Source organism: Lepisosteus oculatus, chromosome 21, assembly GCF_040954835.1.
Source record: "Lepisosteus oculatus isolate fLepOcu1 chromosome 21, fLepOcu1.hap2, whole genome shotgun sequence".
NCBI lineage: Eukaryota > Metazoa > Chordata > Actinopteri > Semionotiformes > Lepisosteidae > Lepisosteus > Lepisosteus oculatus.
The window spans coordinates 3,076,894-3,088,936 of record NC_090716.1 but is presented as its reverse complement, the minus strand read 5'-3'; the positions used below and the strand labels follow the sequence as shown (position 1 = coordinate 3,088,936).

General features: G+C 48.3%; 1 protein-coding gene across 1 annotated transcript in view; it reads left to right on the top strand.

Annotated features, from left to right (window-relative positions):
- The window catches only part of lgr4 (leucine-rich repeat containing G protein-coupled receptor 4), a 70,814-nt gene that overhangs the window by 15,079 nt on the left and 43,692 nt on the right, over nucleotides 1–12,043 (top strand). The window lies entirely within an intron of this gene.

Genomic DNA, 12,043 nt, shown 5'->3' with positions numbered 1-12,043 from the left:
ATGCCTATTGGCTGATTATTTTAAAAACTGTTTGGGCACCACAGAGCAGTCGCCAGTTTGTCGTACCGTGGCATCCTAAAACTGAAAACCTTCAAGAAGATTACAAGACCAGGGCGTCCTGACCATCTGAGTCCGGGGCTCAGAGCGCCTGGTCCCGTTACCCCCTTTTTATTCCCCCAAACCTTCGTCCGAACCCTGCTCCAGCTTTTATCTTCCGTCATGTATGGATCAGCTGGCTTTGGACTTTTGGCTCATTTGGGATTACCCTTCGGACTCCCCTTGGACTGTTTGCCTGGACCACGCCCCCCCCAAGCACCAGTGCAGCGTCGACACGCCCCCCTGTCCGTCTACCAGCCCTGCTCCTAGTCTTTTTCCCCTGTGTTTGTTGCACTCCCTTCCGGATTCTCTCGTCCGCAGAGGATCCTGAAAAATGCATCGTGACAACTGCTTGCAGCGGAGTGAGCTAGGGGCTTCGGATGGCCTGAGTTTGGGACCTTTCACATGTTATTAACTTAACATAAAATCATCACTTTATTAACCCTCTACAATTTCTTGCATTAGGAATTTGTCTTTTCACATACCCCAGCTTGCTCTCCATAAGATACACAGACAGGGAGAGAGCATGGAGTCAGAACGCAGGGTATGCCATTGTACAGCGCCCCTGGAGCAGCTGGGGTTCAGGGCCTTGCTCAGGAGCCCAACGGAGTAGGATTCCTCTGCCGGCTGCGGGATTTGAACCGGCAACCTTCCAGCCACAGGCGCAGATCCTGAGCCACAGAGCCACCGCTCCGCCCCGAATGTTATTTGAAATAAATGTTATTTAATGTAATGTTATAATAAATGTTATTATGCGGTTCAGTAGTTCTGCTTGCTCCGTGCCTGCACGAGACCTTGACCAGCAGTCAGTGTAGAAGGCTGGAGTGATCACATGCTTGGTTTTCAAGTGCGTTGTCCTGCTGTGTATTGGCAGGCAGCATGAGCGGTGTGGCCCTGGATGTGGGCATTATGTGAGGTCTGTGTTTTTTGTGCTGACTTCTATGACATCTATGTCAACCCCTTTAAGCATCTTCTAGGAGTCACTTGAGTGAGCTAGAAGGCCCTACTGGTTCACCTATTTTATATATATATAGCAAAATAAAATAATTTGCAAAGGTGGTCTGTGTTTTTTCTTTTAAAAAAATCATTACTGTGGTAAACTTTGACTATGTGTAGTAGAGTGGTTTTCTGATTTGAACCATCTCTTAACCACCTCAGAACTACCCAGTCTGTTCCCACAACTGTCAGACTCCTGGGTTAAGAAATTCAAAACTGAAAAATAAGAAGTAAAGCTAAGAACATAAATCCAGTGCGGGTCTCCAAAAGAGCCGTCCCAGTCTGAAACCGAACAGAAAGCCTTCCTGCCTGGACTCGGCTGTAGTACACGTTTCTTTACAAAGCAGCCCAGACTGAATGGAGATGCGAGGTGACATTAAGAGACCCTTGTTTGAATTTGTATTGTGTCTGTGTGGCTGCATAGCCAAGCACCTCCCGTTTTTTCTTCTAAGCGCTTGAGCAGCGAGAGACAGCGCTTCCACAGGAGAGTGGGAGACCCCATTACCCTCCGACAGATTTGAAATTGCTCCCCAGAATGACGGCTTTGTTAGGTATTTGTTCCCACTGAGCCAAAGGCCCCCCCATCGCTACCAACCACCCGAGACTCCTTTCCAACCCCTCCCCCTCCTCTCACCGCAGACAGGCCCGGAAAAGAAAGCCGTCCTAGGAGAGGAGGGGGAAGGAGGAAACAGTGACAGAGAGAGAGAGAGGCGTGGAGGGGGGTGGGAGTTTTAGGAATTTTAAGAGCACCAGGTTCCTCCTAGTCTGGTGTCTCGGATCCGTGGCGATTGAAAAGGGTCTGGGATTCTGTCGCTCGTCTCGGTCTCTCCCAGCTCTCCCAGGGGCTGCCTTCTGTCTGCTCCACCTGTGTGGTTTCAGATCCGATGGGAATAACTTCGGGAAAAGACAGGGAGGGAGATGTCCCTGTCCCATCCACACCCTCTGGCACGTGCACACATGCACTTGAAACATCCCAGCGTCCTAGCTGGGGGCCACAGCGTCATGGTAATGGGGAACACAAGCACGCGCATTGGGTTGCTTTTAAAAGCAGGCTGTGCCAGAATAAATCAGGAGGCCTCCCTGCTCCAGCCTGGCCTTCTTGGGGGATAGCAGTTCAAGTAGGGAGCTGCGTCAGCATGGACGAAGTAAAGGTTTATTCCATGCTGTTAAGGGAAGAAAAGAAACGCAACGTTTCGGCTGTGGAGCCTTCTTAGCGGATGTCATGTTTCGGGCCTGTTTGTGTCAGCACGCTGCACGGGCACGCCAGACATTTTCGGGTTTTGGAATTGACATGCGGGCTAAACCTCAAAACTGATTTTCGGCGTGAACAGGGAAATTGGCGCACCGGCGCAACTTTTCTCGGTTGCCGGTTGGTGTTTTTTTTGGTGCGCCTGCTCCATTTTTGTCTTTCGAGTCGGCAGGGGGAGAGGGGGGCAGCCAGGCGGTTTCTTGTTTTTTACCAGCAGATCTGGGAGAGCCTCTGGGGCAACGCTGTGCTGCCCAGAGGGCCGTGTGCTCGGAGGAGACAGGGGTGGGGCCCTGAAGGGGGGAGAGGGAGATTAAAACTGGCATGTCAGCGGGGCGTTCATGTGAAACTTACTTTTTGGCAGGTAAGAGAGAAACGAACTGCCTAAGGAAAACAGGTGAGGATGGAGGGGAAAAACACTCTTTATGCAGAGCGGAAAGCTAAATTCCAGAAAACGAGAGCGTGTGTATGTATATATGTATGATTCCCGCAGGCTTTTATACTGTACCAAGGGGAAAGCACCGGCCCCCAGGGGGCATTGTATGGGTCTTAATTAAGGCCTTTCAAAGGCTAAACAAAAGCCAAAAAAAAAGAGAGTGGGCCGTAGAGTTATTGTTATTCCACTCCATTGGCTCAGCTCGCTGACCGTCCATTGGTGCGTTTTGTCCAGTTTAAACTGAATGACACTTTTGTTCGTGGTTAACAGAGGCGAAAGAAGCCAATTATTGTCTCTCTTGTGGCACGGGGGGCAGCTGTGAGCCAGGGGAATGTAAATAGCTCTTTCTTCTTCCAGCAGCGCGGCGCTGGCGCGGTGCTTGCGTCACGGCGGAGCGCCGGCGCTGGGGGGCGGGCCCCAGGCCGGGGGGGGTGTCGGGTCAGCGCAGGCGGGTCTGAGTAGTAGTAGAGGAGTTTACTGCCATACGGACACGTACATTGGAATTGTTATTCGCGCTGATCTCTCGGGACATACACAGTGCAGCAGATGACACCACACAATTTATTATTATTATTATTATTATTATTATTATTATTATTATTATTATTAATTCCTTACACTTATATAGCGCTTTTCTGGACACTCCACTCAGAGCTCTTTACAGGTATTGGGGATCCCCTCCACCCCCACCAGTGTGCAGCCCCACCTGGATGATGCTCCAGTCCTCTCACACACACCAGCTCTCAGTGTGGAGGAGAGCAGAGTGATGAAGCCAGTTCAGAGATGGGGGTTATCAGGAGGCCATGACTGGTAAAGGCCAGGGGGAAATTTTTACTGAGGACACCGGGGAAACAACCCTAATTTTTTAAGAAACACCCTGGGATTTTTAATGACCACAGAGATTCAAGACCTCAGTTTTACGTCTCATTTTTACAGTATAGCGTCCCCGTCACTATACTGGGGCATTAGGACCCACACAGACCGCAGGGTGAGCGCCCCCTACTGGCCCCACTAACACCTCTTCCAGCAGCAACCTCAGCTTTCCCAGGAGTCTCCCATCCAGGTACTGACCAAGCTCACACCTGTGAGTAGACAGTACATTACAAACATAATAAATAATAACAATAGGAACAATACATTTGCTGTGGGACTATAAATATGTTGTAGTGAGGAAAAAGAAGAACATGGGAGACTGTGCAAAAGGTGACTAGTGCAGATGTGTACTGAGTCCAAGGCATTGCCGTTAGCCGTCGCGGACGCATACTGCAGTAGGGTAGAACAGGGACTGAGGGATTTGTCTTGCTTGCAGAAGAGGTTTTGCGTTCTGTGTCAGGGGGCTGTGCCATGCTGGTTGCCTGTCTGGATTCAACGCAACGCCGAGCATCTTAACCAAGCAAGCGTGTGTTTCGTCCTCGGGGAAACAAAAGCCTCTTGGCTCCTCGTGAACGGGGTGTGGGGGGGGCTGTGTCCTGTCCTCCAGCTATCGGTTTGACGCCGGAAAGTTTGAAAAACAAAGTGTCCCATTCCATTGGATGACCACAGTGTTGCCCCCCATGAAACCCGTGCAAAAACCTCGGACCTCTGTCGTCGAGGCGTGCCTGATTTCCAAGTTTGTGTGCCCGGGGGCCGTCGTGGAGAACTGTGGAAGAAGTGTCCAGGCAGGTTAATTCCCTGCAGCAGGATCCTGTCAGTTGTCATCCCGAGTGAGCGAGAGAGAGAAACTCCCCCTTTACATTTGCCTGAAACTTGTGGGTCCCACAGGAACATGGGGAGAACATAAACCCCACGCAGAGAGCACTCCAGGGATTGCACCCATCACAGTTCCTGGCAGTTCTCACCACTGTGCCAAACTGCCCCCCCGCGTTTGGGCCTAGTTGTGGCAAAAGGCTGTTGTAAGCGATGTTGTCGCTGGGTTGAATAGCTGTCAACACACTTCAGCTCACCCTGCTGGCTTGTCACCTTCAGGGCTAACTCAGGGGTGGCCAGCCCTCGTCCTGGAGAAGCAGAAACCAGAGTTCAGTGCGTTTGTTGTGGTCTCTTTAAGCACCCGACTTGATCGGTGAAGTGGTTTGAAAAGACGACGCCAACACCACAGCAACCACAGTTGGCCGTTGCTGACGTCACCACACCAATTAACGTACTAAATTGATCAAAATGCACCACGGTCCTCTTCTTGACCACATGGGTGACTCCAGGGTGATTTGCAAGACTTTTTGAGAGAGCTTCCTCAGAACTAGGGCTTGCCATCCCTGGACTGCCTGACGGTCTAGGTCAGGAGACTCAAGCTGTGGATTATTCAAGATCTTCAGGGCCTTTTAATCCAGATGTTAATGGGTGGTTTGATTCCAGCGCCTTGAATAAGGATGTCAGTGGGCCGTTTGATTGCTTGTGCTCTATGAATTCATTCCCTGGATGGTAGTTTATTCCCCGCGCGCTGCACGACCGGAGAGCAGTGTTTGCACAAGCGCTGGCGTCGTTACCAGGTTCCCAAGGGGGCTGGACTGAGCCGCGCTGCCCCAGAGCTGTGCCAGGTGCCTGCGGGACGTCCTTTCTGTCCGGCATCCGGGAACTGCGGCGGTCCGGAACAGTTTAACCCACATTTAAAAATAATAGTGGAAAACAAAAACACGAATAGGAAGCTGTTTAATAGCTGGCTGACGTTTGAATAAAAGTAAGACTAAAGACAAGCTTTTCCTGAAAGTTTTTTTTTTGTCATAATCCTCTGTATCCATTTGTATTTTGGCCTTGTAATTGATTTTGTATAATGTCCTTCTTCTTCTTATCAGTATTGTAAAAATGCATTGAGGTGATCTCTGTTAAAGGAGCTGCATTAAGTAACACTGGAGACTTGTGAGCTGCAGATAGAAATGATGACCTTTTATTGCTGGTGCCTTACACAGCTTCCCATAGATCCAGCAAATGGCAAATCTTGAATGTGAAAGGTGCAGGGCAGAGCTACTCTTTAGTGGTAATGACTCATTCATAAGTGACTAATTCCACATCACTAGCAATGAAATGGCATCTAAATTAATTACATAACATAATAACATTACATAAGGGGGCACCTTATACAGTATATGAACTAAATTAAAGTGGTATCTATCAAATATTAATCAATATTGTTTCAGAGAAGCCCTTCGGTGATGGGAGACGCCATTGTCTTCCTGTACCAATCAATAAACAGTTTTGATTTCTTACCTATGGGCTTAGGGAAAAAGGAGATGTGATTTCCAGGCTGCAAAATCAGGAATCCTTCTGGATTTTAATTGAGCTCTGCGGGCTATCTATCTTTGTGATTTAATCGTAGCACGTTTCTAATCAAGGCTATGGGGAGTTGGGGTGGAGATGCAGTATAAGATTGAAGTAACTGTGCATGTAGGTCAAATCAAAATGCTTGCTGGCATATCTGAGTACATTGAGCTGCCTTGCATCTATCTACCCCCCAATTAATTTACAATTAATGCTACGTATTGCGAGTGCTGGACGGATTTCAAATTGGCAGTACTTGTTGTCTTAACATCGGTCTTCCCAGGGTGTTGAGGTCTTTATGAGGGTTTTTGAAATTACGAATGCAACTTAAGCTGTCCAAGGCGGGACAGCAGTGATATATGAACCGCCTGTTTCGTGCGTGTTAATTCTTTCTGTGGGGGTGGAGAGCCTAGCATTGCTCTTGTCCCTGTCTGACGCACAGAAAGGACTTACGAGAGCCGTGATGCTGCGGATTTTTATTTTTTGGCAAGAGGGTCTCAGACCAAAGGGGTTTTAGTCCCAAGGCGATTTCTCTGAACCGGGAGGAGATCTTTTCAGATGTGAAAAACAGAAGAGCGATACAAGGATTCAGAAGAAGGCTTCCTCTCTGTAACTGTGCTGTCTGCTGTGAAGGCAGTGAAGCGAGTTGCCAAGCAAGAGCTTCCATCCTGAAGATGGAAGAGGAGTTGGGGACTTATTTCCTATCTCAACGAGCCAACCAGTGCAAGGCTCCCCTTCCTGGCAGCGGGGTTCCGTAATGAATCGCGTCTGAACAAAGCGCGCTGGGGAAGTTCTAATTAATAGAGAGTATCCCTTTAAAAAAAACATGCGCGCTGACCTAAATAATGACCCTCTGTCTAGGGCTGATTCCAGGGTGTTGATTCCAGTCACTGTAAATCACTCCTCTTGGCTGGCCGGTTGCTGATTTTTACATTCAAGCCACAGCTCTCTGGCAATCGCTGTTTTTATAGATCTGATGTAAATTAGTTGCTTGTTAAGGGGCGAGAGGCTGTGCTGTAAATATGCAGATGGGGTTCATGGATTGTGATGGCACACGATTTCAGGGCTTGGAGGAATGGAGTTTTTTTTTCCCCAGAATGGCAGAACTGGGCTTGAAATAGCAAAGTCTTTAGAGAAATGGAATTTTCCCCCTTTTTTTTTGTTATTCTGTGCAATCACGTTAAACTGAATCGAGACCGAGACGTTCATCTTGGTGCAAGTGAAGCGCTTCACTTGCTCCTGTTCCGAAGGGTTCTGGTAGAACTTATCCCGATCAGGATCACGGGGGAACAGCAGTGATGGCATCTAGAAATGACCCCTAATCCCAAGATGTGATTGTACGTTAATGGCCCTTAATTGTGCGTTGAGCCTTTGCTTTGCTCTGCTTCGTCCTTGCTTGGATTCTGTTATTCCAACCTCTTCTTCCAATTCAGGATCCAGGGGCAGCCGGGGCCTATCCCATCATGCAACGGGCAGACACACAGACATAGACGTGCACCAGGGCCAGTTTACCCAGAAGCCAGTCCGTCTCTGGGCTGCGGGGCGGGTGGTAAACGTCTCCGGGGTGAATCTGACCGCTGGGACGGTTGTGTTAGTGTGGAAAGACTCCACGGTGTATGAAAGGAGTAGGCATGAAACACGAATGACTCCTGCAGCTTGGCATGGAGTGCCCCTAATCAAGAAGAATGAGCGAGAACGTTGATTTTTTTTTTGGCACTTGGTCTGACCCCCCCCTCCCGCCGGATACTGTTAAAATAATTCCGAAATTGCTGTTCTGAAATGCCTGTCTCTCTCGGGCTGTTTTTCCACCCCGCGCCTCTGTCCCTGCAGTGTCTCGGCGAGGGCCGCCGGCCAACATCCATAACTTTTCCACTCCGTACCTCCACTCGCAGAGCGGCCGTCGCTTCCAAGCCAAACTGCGGTTTGTCAGCAGCGCACAGGCTGCGCGGACCCGCGGCGTTATTTATTGCTTGTTTTCTGCTCAGGCACTTTTTGCCGCTGGAATGACAGAGGAAAAAACACATGTGGCACAGCAGACGCAGTTACCCTGTGTGAACCAGATGGAAAGTGGAAATCCTGGCTTTGCCAGTCCCGTCCAGGATCTTCCTGTGCAAGTGGACTGCGCGGCAGTTTCGCAGTAGAAGCCGCGCGGCGTAAGGGAGCACGCCGAGTTCGTAACTGTGACACGAGGAGGGCTGGGGCATGATGGTTGAGGTTAAAGTGCTGTTTCTGCTAACGCCCTGGGAAAACTGAGAACCCCCTCCGTCTGAAAGCCTCTTATCCCTGTGAGTCTGAAGCCAGAGCTGATTTATGGAAAAAAAAAAACAGGTCCCTACTGGTGCGGGAGGGCTGAATGAACAGACTTGACACCAACATGCTAGTTCATCCAACCAACTCTTTTGGGCTTTGGTAGATGCAGGAGAACATGCAAACTCCACGCAGACAGATACCTGGGACTCCAACCCAGGGACCCCATTGCTATGAGGCAGCAGTGCGAACCATCATGCTGCTGGGCGTCCAAATTGTGAAAATGCCAAATGTGGCAAACGTCCACAAAGGTCGTGACACAACTTTGCTGATGCCCCCTTATTTTCACTGTGGTGAGCACATTTGTATTCATTCTGAAAAGCAGTGCTCTTTTTTCTTTTTTTGCGGAGCGCCAGCTTTTTCTTAAAAAGGCAATTTGCGTCTTTCGTCCGTCCACCCGCCGAGGAGCCTGAGAGCGACGCACAGAGGCCGTTATGTCCTCCCGGTGGCGTTGGGGCCAGGATTTTGACCGATGCGTCTCCACTCGTCCTGCGAGCACCAGGCTCTCGTGGGCCGCAGCAGAAAATGCTTAAAACGGGCCTGAGATACAGATTTTATTTGCATCTGCTAGCAGTTAGTCGATTACTCCGTGGCGCTGGTTGCAATTTATAGAAGGGGTGGTTCAGAGTTAAAAAAAAAAATAACCTGCTAATATTGTTCCCCCCTTTCTTCTTTAATTTGCAGATCAAAAACAAAAAGCTCAAACAGGCGGTTTTCCCCTGGGGTCCTGTAGGGTTGTAACAGGAGTTTTGCGTCGGGGAGATCAGAGCTCAGCAGAGTTTAGCTTTCCCAGGAGGTCGCGACAGTCATGTTCCACTCATAGCATAGTGCACTTACCTCTCTGCTATAGCCTTACAAACCCCCTTTTGAACTTATATTTCGGAAATAACTTGGTTTTCGCTAAGCGTGGTCCAAAATCGATGCTTAATTGGATGCCGTGCCGATACGTGTGTTTTTTTTTTCCTTCCTCTCATGAGCCTGGAAAATATTAGCGCAGATCCAGGTGTATTTCATCTCCGCCGCCCGTCAGCGCGTCTTAAAATGACAAATTGTCGCGCAAGAAACGTAACCGGTGATAGTCGGCACCTGCATTGGGGTCTGCAGCCTTCCCGGGAATGACTGACAGACCCGGGGAAGGGCTGAAGAAGCGGCTGTCTCTGGGGAGAGGGGAGAGGGAACACGCCAGTTCTCTCCCGGCGAGACGGGAGCAGTGCGCGGCAGAGCTGGGACTGTGAACGGGCAGGCGCCGCTGCTCGCTGAGAGATCCCGTCGGGTCCAGCAGAAGCACGCCGTGTTTCTCGTCGGGTTCCCCTTGAAGGAGGAGTCAGCTGCGCGGCAGAATTCATGGGACCCTTTTTGAGGAACTGGAAGGAAAAAAAAAACTGCCCTACGACCTTGTGCATAATATGTGTTTTGAGGTGTACACGTCCGGTTTGCATGCGCATATATTTGCATTTGAAACTCTTATTGAAAATCAAAAATGCTGTCGTACTGAGATATTAAAATTAGTGTCAAGGTCTTGTTCTTACACTGGCAGTTTCATTCGCCTGATTTAACTGTACGGAAAAGGGCAAGATTGGCCTTTTCCGTACCTTACTTGAAAACGTTAGTCTTAAAAGGGAAACGAGTCTTTTTTGTGTTGTAGTTGTTCTTACAGCTATATATTCCTGTACCAGCACAAACAAAAAAAACCTTTTGGCATCAGCTGGAATAAGGTTTGAAGTTTAAAACTGAATGATCTAACATTTAAGCTAACTTTTAAATATTTTTATTTTTCCTGCAACAAAGACACTTGCAAAGCGGAGCAGGTTGATTCCATATGTCAGAAGCGCAGACAAAGCAGAGACCTGAGGTGTAACTGCAGAATGTCTGGGCTTAATTGAGTCTGAATAGAGTGTTGCCGAAATACAGATCATTATCTTTCCACAGGCAAGTTACATTTCCTGAAGGAGCGTTTCCCGGGGGGGTTTAAGGGGTGCTTTGTTGAAACCTGATGAACAGTGTTGCTCCATGAGGACATTTTTTTTCTAATGCAAGTCCGCAGTAGTAGCCCCACGCCCCGGAGACGAATCTCCGTGCGCCGGTGCCTCTGCAGAAGTGACTGTTCCCGTCGCTCGAACACTCCTCTCTCTCGGAGTCTCTTCACAAACCCGAGACCTGCTGATTTATTTAAAGTCTGGGCATGGAGACAACTTGCTTGCTTCTTTTTTTTTCTGGAATGTGAGCATAGATAACGCTCTGTGCTGTGCTCCAGGAATACTATATCTTTTTTCTTCATTTTTGTGTAAATCACCACAGTCTCGCCACCGACCTTTGAGGGTTTCCAACGGCGTGCAAATTTTCTTTTGCTCTGGCTTCCTTGATTTGGGAGTTTGTGATTATTAGGCATCAAGCACTCCTAGACGCCCTTAAATTGCAGGCTGCTGTTTTATTCCCCTAGTTCTTTCAATGTTGTGATCCTTTTCTAATGTTATTAAATGCTTTACTTAAATCATTTAACCGATTGTCTGGGCTGTGGGAATTTAATAGCACTAGCAACAATACAGGTTAGGTTTCCACTGCCAATATTAAATAACAGAATTAATGGCGCTCCTTGTATTATGTTAAAATGTGGTTGAAATATTTGATTTATTACTATGTATTTGTTCAAGCTGTTAATAAACGTTACAAGGCTGAAGGTTTTCAGAGAGATTGTTGGTCTGTTCTACAGGATTCCTTCCTTTTAAAAACCTGTGACTGTGGTGGTCTTCTCTGGTGCTGTATAAAAAGTAAAGCAGGATAATTCAGATTGGTGGTCTTCCTGATGTTGCTCAAAAATAAGGGGCCGGGGAGCCTGACTCTTATTACTGTGGTAAAGCTGTTAACGAGGGCAGCCTTGAAAGCTTTTTCAGAAATTGCAGCGTAGAAGGTTACGAATAAAACCCAGCAGAAATTTCCCACCTGTGCTGCTTTTCTAACTCAGGGTTGTGACTAGACATTTCTAGTCAGATCTCTCTCTCACAATAGCTGTTTTTCCAGAATCTGAGAAGAGAGCAGATTCTGTACCAACGCGCAAAAGTGTTCTGAGAAACCATCCATTTCTTTCTTTTTCAACATTTCACCTGAGTTTTGTTTTCCCAGGTTCAGGTTTGTTAAGACCGACACCTTTTGTGATTGAAAAGAAAAGTTCCAATAATGTTTGTACACATGCGACGCTGCACATTAATGTAGGATTTTTTATGATAAAATAGCTTCCAAATGATGACCAAATAATAATAACTCCTTACACTTATATATCGCTTTTCTGGACACTCCACTCAGAGCTCTTTACAGGTCATGGGGATCCCCTCCACCCCCACCAGTGTGCAGCCCCACCTGGATGATGCTCCAGTCCTCTCACACACACCAGCTCTCAGTGGGGAGGAGAGCAGAGTGATGAAGCCAGTTCAGAGATGGGGATTATTAGGAGGCCATGACTGGTAAAGGCCAGGGAGAAATTTGGCCAGGACAACATGGTAACACCCATACAATTTTTCGAGAAATGCCCTGGGAATTTTAATGACCACAGAGAGTCAGGACCTCGGTTTTACATCTCCTCTGAAGGACAGTGCCTTTTTACAGTACAGCGTCCCCGTCACTATACTGGGGCATTAGGACCCACACAGACTGCTGGCCCCGACTAAAACCTGTTCCAGCAGCAACCTCAGCTTTCCCAGGAGTCTCCCATCTGGCTA